A 17,466-nucleotide genomic window follows, 5' to 3' on the forward strand; every position below is an offset into this window, starting at 1 on the left:
TCACCATGGCAACAAGGAATCTGCTGCTTCTCCCTGTCACCTTAGTGATGCCTCACAAGCTGGGCAGCAGCATCTTCCTGCCCACCTTGCTGACACTCACCAGGTCTGGCCTTTCTGGGAAATATCGCCCTCGGAGGAATCTGGGAAGAGGAAATACAGCTGAAGCATCCTAGAAGGAGAGGATGTTAGGAGAGATGATCAGAGGGATGGAGAAGTATGAGAGGGCTATTTAAGGCTTTTTTTAATGGCAATCATAGCAGAGCAAGAGGCAGGGAAAACACAGAAAACCAAACTGAAAGTGAATTTGCCTTGAACTTAATGAGGAAAACTCTGGGTGTCCATCTGTGGAGGATACCTAGAACAGGCTCTGGGGTGGCTGAAAAATAAGACTATATTGAAGAAAACAGGGAATGGTGGTTTTGAGGAGAAATTATATTTACAGAAGTCTCTGGGGAAGAAAGGACAGAAGTTGCTGAGCAAAGTTTAAGGTGTGACCACACACTAGGGAGGACTTCCTGCCAGCTTGGGTCATCCTAAAAAGCACATCACCAGCTTCCAATAGGAAGTTTGGATTAAAGCCTGGGATACTTTAGGCAATCTCTTAGTTGGATTGGAATCTCTTTTAAGAAGGGTGTGTTTTCTCAATGTTGCAGTTTGTCATGGAAATGAAGTTTAGATTCCTGTAATTGTCTATTGAGATCTGTAAGTGAGAAGTTTAAATATATGGACAGCCAGAAACTTGGGAAGGGTAAAGCTAAAAATGCCTTCTCACTTGTACCAGGGTTTCTGGAGGTGGGATGTAGGGGGAGGGAGAAGTGCTTTTAGGGTAAATATGTGCAGATCATCCTGCTGGTTTGTGAAAAAAAAAATGTCTATGAGAAAACAGCAGAAGATAAGAAAAAAAGAGAAATATGAAAACGCCCACCACTTCATTTAAGATCCAAGAGAAATAAAGTGCACACAACAGCTCAGAGAAAGCAGAAGGCAACAGCAATTATTCTTGGAGAAAATCTTGCCAGGCTAAGATGTCCCTCCCTCCCTGTCCTCTCAGAATGATGAAATAATGAGAAAATCTATTAAAAACTTACACTTCCCAGCCCCATGGATGGGAGGGGTGGGGAGCAGACACAGCAAGAGCAGCCTCACCCCTCATCCTGGCTGGAGCCAAAGGAAAGGGCAGGGCTGGGGAAGTGTGTTTGTTTCCAGCCTGCGCCCATGGAGAAAACTTCACCCTAGTGAACAATGGGATGAGCAAATCCTTAATGTTTCTTTAAAAAAAAAATTTAAAAATCACACTACATTCTGGATCTAAGATTTTTTTCACCCGACACTTGTAGGATAAATTAACCAAGTCTGGTCTGGAACCATTTGGGATAAAACCAAACAGGAGAAGGAATGAAGATTTCCTTGTGGTTTGTGGTGTGGAGCTGTGCATCCCTCCTGGCTGGTGAGGGCTGAACCATGGGGATCTCCCTGATCACCTTTTTTACTGAACATGCTCAAACTTGATAGTAGTATTGAGATCTCCACTTTATCAAATCAGAGTGAAACTCATGTTCAGAAGTTTTTACAAAGAAGGCAGGCAGCCAGGCCAGACTCGGAATGACTCAATGGATCTCATTTCCTGGGGAAACCAGGCTAAAAATATAAATGATCTAAGGCAGGTGCCACATTTCTGAAATTCCCTGGTTTTGCATGTATTTTAATATCATCAGCTCATTAAGGGATTTGTTCGTGAGTTCTCAGATGAGTTTAGCAGTCACTGAACATGTGCTGTGGTGGCAGGAGGAGGGATACCCTTTCTACATAGCCAAGAGATTCCTGCTTGAAATACAGAATTCCAGCTCACATGCAAAACTGAACTTGGCTCATCCATAGGAAAATGCCAAGAATACAGATTCACTTTCTTACCACCTTAGAGTGTTTGTTATTCTTGTGCTTGTCTTGCAAAGGGAACAACCAGTGCCTCAGGAAGTACATGGAAAAACTATCCCATGTTCTCCTGAGTAGGAATTAACCTCCCTTCCTCTGAAGGAGCAAAGTGAGTTACCTCCTCATGCTACCTCCATCTATAAATAAGAATTGATAGTAGTTTCTACACCTCCCCCAGGACTGGAAATGAATGATCTGGGATTGGTGGGCATTTTGTATTAGCTCTTGGCTTGTTTTACCCTGTGAAAGGCTAAGGGCTGTTAAAGGCAGCAGCTGCCCTGATACCATTCAGGATTAACCCTGGTGGTGCCAGGCCATTCTCTGAGACCTGAGAAGGAGCGTGCTTAGGAGAGTCCAGCTCTCCTATGGGCTGTTCAATATCTGTGAGCAATGCAGAGGGAGAAGCAGCGTAAAAGTAGAGGCAGGAACAGGAGGACCAGCTGGGGAGCAGAAAGAAGAGTGTGAAAGAGCAGGTTGAGGGTGAAGGGAAGCACAGCTACTCTGTATTTTGGATATTGTATCTGGGACATGAGTCTGGGTGGTCTGGGGGAGCAGAAGGTTGAGGGGACAGGAGGCTCAGCCTGAAGGCACCTGGAGAGACTCAGGTGCAGTATTTGCAGGATGACGATGCCCGTATGGCGAGTGACACAGGGACATAACGGAGGGAGGAAAATAGCGCTGGCCTCTGCCAGAGGGAGGTGAGATAGCGGGAAAAGGACAGCAGAGGGTAGCAAATGCCTGGATTCCTCTCCGGGGCTCTTGTGAGCCACAGGCTCAGCAGCGTGTGCAGCCTGGTGCAGATGCACAGTGCACATCTGGGCAGGTTTTGTTTAAAGATAAAAGAGGGAACAAGGCATTTTGATGAGATAGATATGTTCTCACCACAAAGGGTTGTTCTGAAAGACATTTCCTTTAGAAATTTCCTGCCAAGATATCCCTAGTGACCCCACTACTGCCAGGGAGAAAGCAAGGCAGAGTGTGAGGCTTTGATTAGAATCAGAGGAGAAGGTTTTGACCAAATGAAAAGAAATTTCTCTGTCTGGGGATTTAATTTCCCAGGAACAGCAGCAACGTTGGTTGCTATTTGGGCAGCTTCTTCCTAACTTTTAAGGTCTGAGCTTTGCTGGGGTGTTGTTCCTGTGGATTGCAAAGATGGAGATTCTTATCCCGGGTACCCTCCACATGCCACATTGCTCTCACTCTTTCAGAGGGGAAGCAGGCTTCCTTGCAAACACACCCAGGTACAAACCAAAAGCCCAGCAGGGTTTTGCACTCATATTTTAGGACCTGAGGCCACCCCTGGACCTGAATCTCTCTCACAATCCCGGCACACTAGTCCAGCTGGTCCTGCTCAGGTTTCACCCTTGGCATCCCAAGTCTCCTGCTGCTCTTTGCATGCTGCATGTTCCCTGTTTAATGCAGGGGAGGGGTCGGGGGGACGATTATGAATGCTCTAAATAATTACCAGCCCAGGGTTGATCATTAGGCAGCCTCCTTCTCTCTCCCCCTTCAGATGCAGATCATCCATGTCAGGCTCAGGGCTTGCCTTTGCCCCTAAAGCAGCTGGGAGATGGCCTCAGCTCCTGGCTATGTCATCACATCAAATAGGATCATTCATCTGCATGAGAGCTGGCTGAGCAGGGCTGTGTGTGCCACACCATCCCCTGCCCTCCGGCTGGGGGGGATTAGGGTTTTTAGGTGGTGAAGGGCAGAGAGCCCTGGTAGGGAATGACTGCAGTGCTCAGTCCTGGGCTGGTGGCACCTGGGGTATCCCAGGGCAGAGTTAAGGCTGGTCTCTGCTCTTCAGTGATAATCTTTTCAATCCTCACTGAGTAATTTGTATGACTGTAGGTGCATCTGCCAAGCACACAGGAATATTGTGGCATATTAAGCTTGATAAAATCAGTTTTCAGGATCATGTCATCTGCCAGAGAGGCTCTTGCAGAGAGACAGGAGCAGCATCTTCTGTGTTCATAGATGGCACTTAAAGTGATCCCCACTGCTCATTTCTTCGATGAGTCTTGAGTGCAGTAAGTGGGTTACACATGGGGCAGGAGCACTTGGGAGGAAGCCTCTTACAAGAATCTGCTTAAATTCACAGGGCCTGGCATGTCTGGCACATAGAGCAGGAGAGAAATCACAAATCAGAGAGGAAACGGGAGCGGCATTTTTGGGCTTGTAGGGTCAACATTCCCCATTTAGGCTTCAGTCTTACTATCCTGTCCTCCTGGCACAGAAATCCACAGCCAAACACAATCCCCTGGCCATGGGATACTGGAAAAGTGGCAGCTTGAAACATCAGCCTGAATCCCTGACATGGCTGGGAGCACCTCTTCCTTTCCAGCTGGCTTCCCCTGTGCTGATGGCTGAAGAAGCCATGGTTCCTCTAATTTCTGCTGTAATTAGGGGTTATTTAGCCTCTCACTGAAAGTGAGAGCAAACAAAAATGCAGTGCTTGGCAAACAGGGTGGAATGTTGGGTCTGTGGAATGGGTTATTTGCTGAGGGCTGGAAAGTGGGATTTTCCACATCTGCTCTGCTTGAGATGATTTGGATGAATACATCCAAGTCACTTTGCTGCATCTCAGTGCCTCCTTCTACAGGAGAAAAAGATTCTATTTTCTGCCAAAGTGTCGTGGTTCCACACTGGCCAAACACCAGGCATCCACAAAAAAACATTTGTTTTCCTCTCCTATAGCTGAGCAGAGGAGGGGGGAGAAAAACCCCAAAGGGCTCATAAACTGAGATAGGGATTAGGAGAGAACAATCTAAGGGCAAAATAGGCTTAAACTTAAAGGTATAAAGTAAATTTATTATTAACAAAGTCAGAGAAGGATAATGAGGAATAAAATAAGCCTCTAAAACACCTTTCCCCCCCATCCCCTCCCTCCTTCCCACTGACAGCAAAGGGAGACAGGGTGTGGGAATTCTGGACAGTTCTTCACTCAAAATATTTTTTCAGGAGGAGTCTCTTCTGCTATGTTGTGCGGTCCTTCCCACGGGAAACAGCTCTCTGTGAACTTCTCCAACGTGGTTCTAATTGTCATAAGTAGCAGTCCTGTCCAACCTGCGGTAACGTGAGTCCTCCCACAGGCAAAGCAGTCTTTCCAAAACTGCATGGCATGGATCACTTTAGTGCTTGGGCTGTACTCTTTTAAGTACAAGCTGCTATAGTTTGGAAGCAAGGGCCTTTATCTCTGGAGGCAAAGGCCCTCTCTACCTCTGGAAGCCAGGGCTCTCTTGCTCTGCTCGAGTCTCCCACACAACAGCTTTTTAGCATCCACTCACTCTGGCATGAGCACCTTTTCTCACGGGCTGCAAGTGGATCTCTGCATCCCCCATGGACTTCATGAATTACAGCGAGACTGTCGTGTCATAGTCCTCACCACGGCCTGCAGAGAGAGCTCAACTCGGACACTTGGAGCACTTCCTCCCCCTCTTCCTTCCACCGACTGTGGCTTGCTATGTTGTCTTCAGCCACATGTCCTCACCTTCTCCTCTTTCTCTAAAAGGAAAAAAACCCTGCTCCCTGTAAGCACCACTACCAACAAACTCCACCAGTCTGAAGATTTCTGCAGGATTTTGACACGCTGAGAAGTTGATCTCGCCCAGGCTCCGTGTGGGGGAATCGCTCACCACACCCCTCGCCGCCATTCCCGCGGCCCTTCTGCCCTCAGGGCGGCTGGCCTGAGGCCGCCGGCAGGCAAAGCTGGCTGGCAACTGCCGCACGGAAAAACCACAACTCCAAACAACCCTCCCAAGGGCTTTTTGATTGCCTTCTTAAATATGTAACCACAGAGGCGTTACCGACTTCTCTAATTGGGCCAGCAGCATGTCCATCTTCAGAGCCATCGGAGATTCGCTCTATCGGACACAGTAGAAGTTTCTAGCAGTTTTTCACAGACGCCACCTCTGTGGTTCACCCCCCACCCCCCTTCCAAAAAACAAAGCAAAACAAAAAAACAAAACAAACCCAAAACAAAACAAAAACCAAACCCCCCCCCCAAAAAAAAAAAAAACCAACAAAAAAAACCCAACCAAAAAACAAAAAAAAACAAACACAAAAGAACCAGCTGTGTTAAATGGCGTGTTTAAACAACACACAAAGCCAGGTACCAAAATCCTAGCCTTGGTGCCAGTACTTCATGCAGCAGTCCCAGGGAGTGTGGAGGGAGGAAGACTTTGGCCCCAGCAGACCATAGAGGTGCAGGTATTTGTGGCATCGATGCCATCAGTTCTTAGATCTTCCTCCATCCAAAGGAGGGACTCGAGGATGGGGAAGGGTCTGGAGGGGCACACGAGGAGCAGCTGAGGGCACTTGGTCTGTTCAGCTGGAGCAGAGGGGGCTGAGGGCAGAGCTCAGCGGGGCTGCAGCTCCTCCCCAAGGGCAGCTCCGATCTCTGCTGTGGGACAGGGACAGGAGCCAGGGAACGGCTGGAGCTGGGCCAGGGGGATTTGGGATGGAGATCAGGGAAAGGTTCTGCCCCCAGAGCGTGCTGAACACTTTCCAGGGGTGATAAATGAATATGATTTGTGCTAACAATTGTAACTATATTGATATTTTAGAAAATATTTGTTAAAAAGTAATAGAGGAAAAGGATATGTAATTAGTGTCACAAAACAGATGTTTTCAGATGTTCATGAGAAAATAAGGTAGGATGTAGTTTGAGATAAGTAACATCCCAAAATGGAATAGGTCTCAGGATAATTAGAGAATCAGCCTTGAAATGGACAAAATTGGGATGATTCCAGGTATCTATGAAATAATAAGGCTTTTTTTTTGGAATATAATGCTGGCTTCTCTAACACAAGACTTGAGGTGCATGTGCAACCATTGTCCACAGGTTGTTCAAAGGACAGTGACGATGAGGAGAAGCCTTCGTCGGAAGCGACCACCAAAAGCCAAGAAGACTCCTGAGAAACAAGCAGAGCATGCACTGTGCAGTATAGTGACATAGATTTCAAGAATCGAAAATAGGAGGAGATTTACAGGAAAATACTGATGGATATGTATTAGCATACAGTATATGGGCTGTGTTTGGATTCCTGTGCTTTTTGTGCGGGAGGCAGGGTGAGAAACCCCCCTGTACCCCGATTGTACCCCAATGGGTTTTGCTTATGCTTTATCCAAACCACTGCCAAATTTCTTTTTGTATCTGCTTGATTATATTTGATTGTATTATTTTATATAAAAGTGCTGCTCAGTTGAAATTGCTGCTAAATTCAACTCTGTTGTTTATTGTATTAGACATATAGAACCTCATTCTTAATGCAGGGAATGGTCCTGGCCCCGAGGCTGCCAGAGCTCCAGGAGCGTTTGACAGCGCTGCCAGGGATGCCCAGGGTGGGACTGTTGGGGTGTCTGGGCAGGGCCAGGGGTTGGACTGGTTGAGTCTTTGGGTCCTTTCAGCTCGGGATATTCTATGATCCCATGATCTTCCCTCCCACACTGCACCCATAAAGCAGCACCCAAAATCCTGTCTACAGCCACAGCAGCAAGATGGCACAGCTGTCCCAGATACAAAAGAACAGGTGGAAGGTGAAGAGATCATGGTGCAGCCTGGAGCCATCAAGAAGTGGGCAGGAATCACACCAAAGGGGCAGCAGGATGATATAGCACAGAAAGGGCCCACAGCCTCTACTTTTCACAGGAGAGTGTATCTGGGAGGAGTCTGACCTCTGCCCATATCAGGAGTGGCAGTGAAGCTTTCTTCTCTCTCTTGCTTTTTCAGGAAAGAATCTGGCCCAGCAAAGGGCACCTTCTCCTCTGTAGCTCACTGCAGACCCATCAGTCAGAAGCTAAGGCTCTACTTTACCTTCCTTTGAAGGCATTTCTTCTACAAAGATTTTTCACATCTGGCAATGTCCAACTTTTGCCAGCCTCCATGCTGCCCACCCCAGAACAGGTTTCAGTCCTTGAACTGCTCAGAGCAAGCCTTTGGGATTATTTCCCTGCTCCTCAGGGAACCTCTGGCTCTTCCTTTCCTGCTCTTTTATATCTGTTCCCCAATAACACAGAAGTGCCATGATAAGGGTGGTGACAAACAGCTTTCCTTGTCCTCAGGCAGTCAGTGTTGGAGCTGGCTGTGGCAGTGGCAATGCAGTGAGGACTGTGCCCCAGGGACACAGAGGCTGTGCATACAATTTCCCTCCATACAGAGGTCACACATCCCCTGGGAAACAGACCTCACCTGCCTGGCAGGGCCTCTTGGCCAGGGGTTGTAGAACTTGCAGCTCTGAATAAAGGGAGATATTGTGGGACTGCTGGGGACAGGGATCTAATAATTTCCTTACTGACACCTGCATTTATCTGATAAAATGTTGTGAAGAGCAGAGTGGGGGAGGCTGGAGAGCTCTGGATCAGCTGGCACAGATTGGTTCCTGAGGGGAACTCGCTCAGATGTTGTTTGGTGTAATTCTGAGCATCCCAAATGATGGAGTTTCTAACTTTTCCACTTTTACAGGCTGATGCTTCTTCTGACTGCTCAGCCTGGATCATCCCACCTCTGCTTTCACGCAGGCAGCTCAGCCATGCTCCCTTTGAACTTTCTCCCACCACATTTCCTTTCCTTCCATGGCAGTGACATCCCTTGATACTTGGAGATTGCAGTTATCTCCCTGAAGCTGAGTCATCACAACTCCAGCTGGATCTGCCTCCCTGGAGCCTCCATGTGGCTCCAGCACAGGGAATTTCCCTCTAATTTTTAAGCTCCATCCACTGTGTCAGTAACTGACACTTAAAACTCTTGCAGTCCTGCAACAGCATTGCTGGCTGTTCATCTATTGCTCCTAGGATGGAGGAGTTACATCACCTACAGTCATTTCTCCTCCACATAACTGTAGGTGTATTGGAAATCATTGTGCATTACAGTAATGAGATTGTTCCAAGGCTGGATGGAAAATAGTCAGCCAGTTTGGACATTTAAAGTGTTTTAATGCTTCAAATGGGAAGGGAAAAATTTTCCAAACTGTTCAGTGATTCATGATGTTGCATTTGCCTCAGACTATTTGCATCTAAATGTTTATTTTATTTTACCAACATTAGTAATTAGAGCCAAAAATATGTTTTGAACCAAGAAATTGGCTTTTCACCTCAAAGCAGCCAAAATCAAAATCTAGGATGATTTTAAAGCTCTGCCAAATCTTTCCTTGAGGTAAGGAATACCTGGAGGAGCCATCCAGGTGCTGAGGAAAGCTTCAATTTATAGGGAGAAACATCACTCTTGGGAGGAACAGGAAAGAACACACTCTGGAGCCAGTGCTCTGGCATGGTTCACATCCATCCTGGCAGGAAGGGCTGTGGCCATGAACTGCTGTGTCTGGGCCACTTGGGGAGGACTTGGCTGCAGCTCTGAGATTACACCAGAGACATCCTTCAACATCACAGGAAGAAGAATACTCCAGATAAAGAGAAAAATATTGAGAAGGGAGATGTGGGGATCCATCCCAGTGAGTTCTGAACTATGTGTGGGTGCCATAGCATTTCTCTGGGATTTACTGGCTCTGAGCTGCTGGCAGAAGTGCTGCTAATTTTCCTTGCTCTTTCATTATTGACCAAAGGAGTATTTATTATGGATCCCTGTGAAGGCACAATGAGCAAAACTGCTGTTTGGAAAAGCCAGATGGTATTGTTCGGTGAGTCAAAGCAGAAAAGACAGGAAAACCAAACCCAGGTACACCTTCCCAGACAGTGCAAGTGTCCCTGCCCATGGCAGGGGATTAGAACAAGATGAGCTTATTAGATGTCCTTCCACACATCCAAGGTTGCCCCATCCCAGGTGCAGAATCCATCACTTTCCCTTGTTGAACTTCACACAGTTGGTGATTGCTCATTTCTCTGATTTGTTGAGGTCTCTCTGCCCTCGACAGAGTCAATAGCTCGTCCCAGTGTAGTTTCATCTGTGAACTTGTTTAGCATCCCTTCCAGTCTTGCATCCCAGTCATTTATGAAGATGTTGAAGACCACAGGACTGAGGATGGAGCCCTGCAGGACCCAATGACTGGTGCCAGTCTGATGTGTCAGCCACTGTCACCCTTTGGGCCTGGCATGTGAGAGCATTGCTCACCCACCATATGATGTGCTTAAGAGCCCAGCACCAGCACAACCCCCTCTGGGTGACAATTTTTCACTTGGCATCACCTTCACAGGTGCTTTAAAGCACTTTTCTGCCACTGTGCAGCAGTTTCACAGTGCAGCACAGCAAGACAATGGAAATCTTCCTCAGTTTTGTTTGTTTTATTTCAACCAGTGCAGCTGATGAGCACCTGTCAGCCCCATTGCCAGGGGTGACAAGGAGCAGGTTAATTGTACACGGGGTATTTTTAGCTTGTAGACACCGAAACAATGGCAAAACTGGCAGCTGAGATGCTTCCAGTGGGATGAAAAGGCAAATTCCCTCAGGGATATTTTCTCCCCGGAGAACAGTGACAGAAAAAAAAATCCCCTCCTTGGAGGATTTGTTTGCTAAAGAAAAGTTTAAATAACATTCAGCTCAGAGTTTCCACAGAAAATCATACCTGCAAACTGCAATTGCTGGTGGTGGAGCAGCAGGACACCTGAGTTCTCTGATAAGCTGCAGTAACCAGCTGGTCTCCAATGCCAGGAGTCAGTAAGGAAAAAACCACCTCTAATATCCTGGTTCTCACATCTTTTGTTGGTGGGATGAGGCAGAGGAGCAACTCCACCCCCTCCATAAGGGCTGGTCCAAGTCACTGTCCTGGTTTAGCCCAACAGAGCAGTTGATGCTTGCCAAGGATCCTCAGGCTAACAGTTCCTGCATCTCTGGCTGTGGTTGAGAAGCTGCTGGAAGGACCAAGAGATGCTGTGTGGCTCTGCAGGTCATCATTACTCAGTTTTGCCAGCCCCACACTCACACCCATCAGCCCCCTTTGCTTCTCAAGCTGTGGCTCACATCCAACCAGGAGCTGAAATTTATAGAAGCTTGAGGGAAAAACAGCTGAACATTTTCAGTGAAGTTTGTGCTTATTTTTTTCCTGCAGAACCAATAAAGGAAGAGAAAGAGAGCCCTGTTACTGAAGAAAGCCTCATCTAATCTGAGGTAATTTTCAGGACATTTTTGTAATGTTTTCCAGTAAAAAATTGAATCCTCTTCAGTTTGGGAGGTAGGGAAAGCTTATCCTCAGGCAATCTGCTTGTGCTGCTGTATATCTGGACACATCCAGGTGATACAGCAGTGGTGGGGAGGGGAGAGGTACATTCACACCACCCTGCTGCAAAAAGCACTGGATCCAGAACACAAATTTTGTAACACTACACAGGAGCGGAGTCTGCCTTAAATCCCCTTTTGGGGATGAAAGATGAGGACACAGGCAATGACAAACAATGGATAGCTGGAATCAGCACCAGCTCATTGCCAGCCTCTGAGACACCTCCAACAGGGACATGTGGTCTTTGACTGCCTCACTGTGCGCAATTTCTGCCTTTAAGTGCAAGCTGAGCCATGAGGAACAGGGCGTGAGTCCAGATTCAGCCCCATCTAGGCCAACAGTGACAGGAAAGTATTGGCCACCTGCCAATGCCTTCTGACCTGCACAAAATGGGTTTGTTGGAGCTCAGTGCCCTTTTAAATTAATTCCTGGGTAGCACACAAAGAGCCACTGTAGCATTTGGCCTTGGACAGCGCTGGGTGACAGCTAGTGGGGGTGATCTGGGGGTACCAGTGTCTCCGTCTCTCTGGGAGCCTCTCAGGAACCCCAGCCAGCCCTGGGTTGGCAGACAACAGGGAAGGGGTGACAGGGACACTCTCTGGTGCCCCGAGGATACTGAAAGCAGCTGGGCTAGTCGCCTTTGCAGCACAGGAAACAGTGGAGACATCAGTAGAGGATAAAAGGTGACTCTCAGCAGAGGGCCAGCCCAAGGTTTATTCAGAGCTCCTCAGGGGGCCCCACACCTCAGTGGTGCCCCTTGCTCAGAGTAAACCATGAGGAATATCAAGGTTACCTTTAAAGGGGGGAGGAAACCGAAGGTAGATACATTTGCTGACCAGTAAAGGCCCTCCAGGGATGAAACCTTAGGGATGGGCATTTGGGATAGCATATAGAATAATACTTGGGGGGCTGACTCCTGCCTCGGACTAATCACTTGGTAACTTAGACCAAAAGTTCTGGATAGACAGGATGGGATGCTGAGTGACTGACAGAGAGCCAGGACGGGGATTTGGGGATGATCTCAACACAGGAAAATGATTAGACAGGTAGAGGGAGGGGGTACAATCAGGGGTACACCCTTTGGGGAAAATAAGAGGATACAAAAATAAAACTATTACAAAGTATAAAAGCACATTACAACATACCAGGGTGTGCCCCATGTGTTGGGGGCTCTCTGCTCAGACTTGCTCCACAACAGCTGGAAATCCATAGGCAATATCCCAGACCCATTCCTGGCTGCAGAGCTGAACAGGGCCCAGGCCTCAGGCTGCTGCTCTCAGCCTCCCAGCCAGCTGCCCCCTCTCACACTTGGTCTGTGATTCATGAGCCCCTCCCGCTCTCCTCTTCCCTGCTGCTTTGTCACCACCACCACCACCATATTTCTGTGCATATTTGATTGATGTCAAAGGCAGGCTCAGGATCTTTCTGTTCCTGCTCGTCACCATTTCCAGCAAGAGAAGAAAGATTAATCCTGTCTGTCTGAGTTATTACCCTGATGCCTGAAGGCCTATTTACACGGGGAGGAGGATGCCGCCCCCATCCCTGAGTGTCTACATTGCTGTCAGAGATGCTCCTGCATCACCTTGCTCCAGCAAACACAGGCTGTGGACTCCTGCAGCAAAACAGCTCCAGCTTGGCCCTGGGATGGAGCTGAGCCACAAACTCAGGTCCCCATAGTTGTAGCCCTGCCCAGCATAGGAGCATCCTCACGGGTCACAGTGGAAGTTCTTCTCACACTGCACATCATCAATGGCCAAAACCAAGTGCTGGGGTAAGAGCAGAAGCACCCTGAGGTGTGTTCCTCACCTCCAGCTATTTGTGGCTTTGGGAATGGGTGACGCTGAGGTGGTTTCTCTGTGCACTTACTCTCTGAATTTCCCTCCTACATGGTTATCTGCTCTCACTCATACTCCCACAGATGCAACTGGATCTCTTTGAACAACTCCAGGGACACCAAGCACCATCCTGACCTCCCCTACACCAACAGACTGCAGGACACAGATTTTATTAGATAAGGCTGAGATCAACCTTTGTGTGAGCCTTGGCTTTGGCCCAAGGGGCACCAGTTTCCTATTTGGGAATACTCAGATTTTCCATCAGAAGCAACAAGCAAAACCCTGATCCCTCCTGGCTTCTCTGCTCCCACCCCTTGGCAGCAGCTGAGCTGGATCCCTTTGCTGAACAGACAGCAGAGGGCTCTGGTCAAGTAGCCTGTAAGGCAATAACTGCAGGCAGGATCTGGGTTAGGCAAGGATTTAGCCAAGATTAGCTGTGTTAACAAAATCTTTGATTCAGCACTGCAGCAGATGCACTCCAGCTGTGATGGCCGGAAGCAGCCAGCTCAGCATGGAGCAAGAAAGCGGCCGGCTGGGCCCCGTGCTGTTTTTTGGGCCTGCCTGGCACTTTGAGAGGCTTTTTATGATGTTGAATTGTATCCCCATTCCTCTGTTTAGTCCAGAAATAAGCTTTGTGCCTTTAAAACTAAATCTGAGAGTGAAGTGGGGGAGAAGGAAAAGCAGTGGAATGTTTTGTTGCTGTATTCAAAAACATAGAGATAAGAGCTTCAGCTCTCTCTCAGTGTGTGTTGTGTGCAGCACGGACAGGGAGCAGGAGAGAATTCTCCTTTGCTTTTAGTTAGCTTTTTTAGCTAGATGAAGCAGAGAAGTTCCCTGGACTGTGGCTTTTTCTTTTCCTGGAACTGTTCAAACCTGCTCTGGACCAAAACCCCAGAAAAACCACTGAGATCTCATACTTGTGGCCTACCATAGCCCAGGACACTGCATTCCAGCCCTGGAGGGACTGACAGAGACCGAGTGAGCTGAGAAACATCCATAGACAACCCTCTCTGAACTTTCTGAATCTACCATCTCTTCAGAAGAGCAAGAGGTTTTATTGTTTAATATTATTAATTTTTATGCTTGTGAATACTTTGCTTTTTAAATAAACAGTCTTTTCAATTTTTCTTGAAGGAGGTTTATCTCCTGAACAGGTCAGGGGAAGGGCTGCTGAATTTTGCCCTTTAGGGAATCATCCCTTTGGAAGTTCCCTTCCAAATCTGTCCCAAACCAGGACATGAGCAAAGTCACCTCTCCCTTCAGTGCTGTTTTCCACTGCTAATGTTGTTCTGGGAAGAGGAGAGCCCAACCATGGATTAAGCCTTAAGCAGGGTGGACTAAGTGTTCCCATGCAGGAGAACAGGAGACTGGAAAGCCATGGGGGTGCAGATAAGAGCATAGCTGCCAGGGCTGGAAGGTGATCCCACCTCCAAACAGCACGTCCTAAATGCAGAGGGAAAGGCAGGTTTTCGGAAGTATTTGGTTGATTTTGGAGTTGAACTCCGGGAACTGGAGCCTTTCTCAGAGGCAAATCCCAGAACTTTGAAATCAATTCCCACTGAAATTCACAGAATATTGGGAAATGAGCCAAGGCAGCTGTTTGGAATCAAACACCTGCACGTGTGACTCTTGTCTGTAGTAAGATATTTTGGTGCAATTACTTAGAAACAGCCCCTGCAAGCTCAACCCTGTGTCCAGATGTTGGGGATGATGCCTCATCCCATGGAGCAGAGGAAGGCTCTGTGCCAGTGCCCAAGGTACAATGTCCCAAACACTGCCCTGTGGCAAAGGCATCCCTGTGTCCTTCCCACCACAGCTTCTGTGTGGATTTTAAATTAATTTTTTTCTGAAGTTACATCAGTCTCACTTTAGGGCACAGGTAGCATGACTGGAGCTCTGCCTTCAAGTAGCAACTTCCTCTGGAAAATCACCATGGAAAAATGGTGATTAAATTGGGACAGTCCTGGATGACTTAATCTTGGAAGCATCACACGTCTTACAGAGTGTCAGCATGGATATGTACCCATGTGCATGCTCCTGGGCATTTACTGCTGCAGAATTCTGTGACAGAGGAATTCTTCGAGCAAAAAGGAAAAGGGGAGTTATAAAAAAAGGAACAGGAAGAAAAGAGGAGGAAGACAGGGAGAAGTTGTTGAATTTGATGATCTTATGGTTCTTTTCCAACCTAGATAATTCTATGGTTCTATGATTACACTTGTGGAATAAAAATTCCAGTTTAATCCTATTTGTGAGCAGCTGGTGGACTCTTAGTGAAAAATAGGTAATAGGACAAAAATTAGGTAGGAAAAGTTATTGTAACTAAACACACATATAGCCAGGGAAGCACTCTCCTGATAGAGAAGAAGATAAAGGTAAATTAAATCTCTGCAACCTGCTGCTAATTTTCACCTTGAAAAAGGCACTGCATTAAACACATTTGGCATTTGTAGCATATGAAGATTTTTTGTGAGTATATAACTGTGAACGAAGAATCAAAGGATAAGAAAATTCTCATGGGAGTGTGTGAGTCAACAAATGTTCATGCTTGGGTTAAATCTCATCCCTGGAAGTGTTCAAGGCCAGGTGGGATAGGGCTTGGAGCAGCCTGGGATAGTGGAAGGTGTCCTGGCCCATGGCAGGGGGCTGGAACTGAATGGGATTTAAGGTCCCTTCCAACATAAAGCATTCTGTGAATTGCTAATTCTAAATAATTTCCATCCCAGGCAGGAGAGGGGCAGCAGCCTTGGGAAGAGCATTCCTCTGGTCACAATGGGATGGCCCAGCATTCCTGCTTGTTCTCTTTCTTGCATTACCATCTGCCTGAACAGGCTGGGTCCGCATGTTTTAGACAAAAACTTCCTCTGTAAGGAATGGAGAATGGGGAATTGGAAATGAGCAGGGGTAGTGTCAGATTGAAAGCCTCGTGGGGTCTGGTTTGTCTAGCTTTGGACCCTGGTAGTACCAACAAGGACAAAAGCAAAAGACGAGAAGCACTCTTTCTCCTTGGGACCAAAAGTCCCACAATTTTATTGTGGAACCACTCCAGAGACATCTGGGAAAAGAAAGAGACCAAATGGCTCATGGTGGGAGATTTTAAACTCAGGGAAGGGGGGCGGAGGAGAGGGGCCACAGCCAGTGGGATACAACTGATGGGATGGGTAAGGGGAGGAAATTAACCCAGGTGAAGACCATCACCACAAGACTCTCCACAAGAGGAGAGGGGGGGAACAGGACAAACCGTGTGACACAAACAAACCATTAGTGCAATATAAAAACTATTCAGTGCAAAATTCCAATCACCCAGTGCAAAATAATAACTAAATAAATTACTTAGTGCAATGCAACAGGACAGTAAGTTAATAAATTCAGTAAGTACTAAAGGAAGCTAAAGGTAGCAGAAAAATATCCTTAGGATCATGCTACACATGCTGAGTCTGGCTTGTTGCTCCAGCTCCTATTTATCACCCAACTAAGAGGTGTTTAAATGCTCTGTCACACTCACCCATATCTCTCTGCAGGCCAAGAAATCCTCCACCCATAAAACATAAATTCTCAAAAGGCTTTAAAGGTTCAGCTTTTGAACAATGGCATGGCTTGATTTCAGATTCCTGCAATTTGTTGTATTTAACCTGCTGGTTAAAGACCCTGCAGCATCACTGGCCTTCTCCTGCCTCAAGGAAGGAAAAAGCTAACACAAACCAGCCTGACAATAAACACTGTGCTGTCCCAGTGCAGCCTGTCTCTGGTTGCAGCAGCAATTTCTCTCAGCTGTCAGCAAAGTTGTTGCAGTTGAGGGGGGATTCTCCTGCTCTGCCCTGGGCTGGGACAGCCTCACTTCAAGTCTGGAGGCAGTTTTGGGCACCAAAATATAAAAAAGATTAAAAGTTATTAGAGAGTATCCAAAAGAGGGACATGAAGATGGGGAAGGGTCTGGAGGGGCACACGAGGAGCAGCTGAGGGCACTTGGTCTGTTCAGCTGGAGCAGAGGGGGCTGAGGGCAGAGCTCAGCGGGGTGCAGCTCCTCCCCAAGGGCAGCTCCGATCTCTGCTGTGGGACAGGACCCAGGGAATGGCTGGAGCTGGGCCAGGGGAGGTTTAGGCTGGAGACCAGGGAAAGGTTCTTCCCCCTAGAGGGTGCTGGCACTGCCCAGGCTCCCCAGGGAATGATCCCAGCCCCGAGGCTGCCAGAGCTCCAGGAGCCTTTGGAGAGCGCTGCCAGGGGTGCCCAGGGTGGGGTTGTTGGGGTGGCTGTGCAGGGCCAGGGGTGGGACTCAGTGATTCTTGGGGGACCAGCTCAGGCTATTCTGTGGTTGCCTTGTTGAAGCTCTTACTGGCAGAGCAACAAGGTAATGTCTCTCTCCTTCTCTGTGCTCATAGCCTGCATCCCAAGGCACGCCCAGTACTCTGGGAATGCAGGGTGGGAAGGAAGGGTCAGTGTTTGGCACAGCCATGTTCACCAGCTGCCTGGTTTGAACAGAGGGTTGAACACTGCACCTGTGGCTGCTCTGAGACAGGGGCGTCACAGAGCTCTTC

At 47.7% G+C, this 17,466-nt stretch overlaps 1 long non-coding RNA gene across 2 annotated transcripts; it reads left to right on the forward strand.

Annotated features, from left to right (window-relative positions):
* The first annotated feature begins 55 nt into the window (after positions 1–55).
* LOC135286869 (uncharacterized) lies at positions 56–15,909 on the forward strand. Of its 2 annotated transcripts, none has more exons than XR_010350865.1 (5): positions 56–103; positions 4,894–6,141; positions 6,776–7,002; positions 10,932–10,990; positions 13,018–15,909. It is a non-coding gene; the product is annotated as an uncharacterized LOC135286869 (long non-coding RNA). The 2 variants fall into 2 exon arrangements; XR_010350863.1 differs by having other exon boundaries at positions 78–214.
* Positions 15,910–17,466: the final 1,557 nt, after the last annotated feature.

The sequence above is a fragment of the Passer domesticus genome, chromosome 27, assembly GCF_036417665.1.
Source record: "Passer domesticus isolate bPasDom1 chromosome 27, bPasDom1.hap1, whole genome shotgun sequence".
Taxonomy (NCBI): domain Eukaryota; kingdom Metazoa; phylum Chordata; class Aves; order Passeriformes; family Passeridae; genus Passer; species Passer domesticus.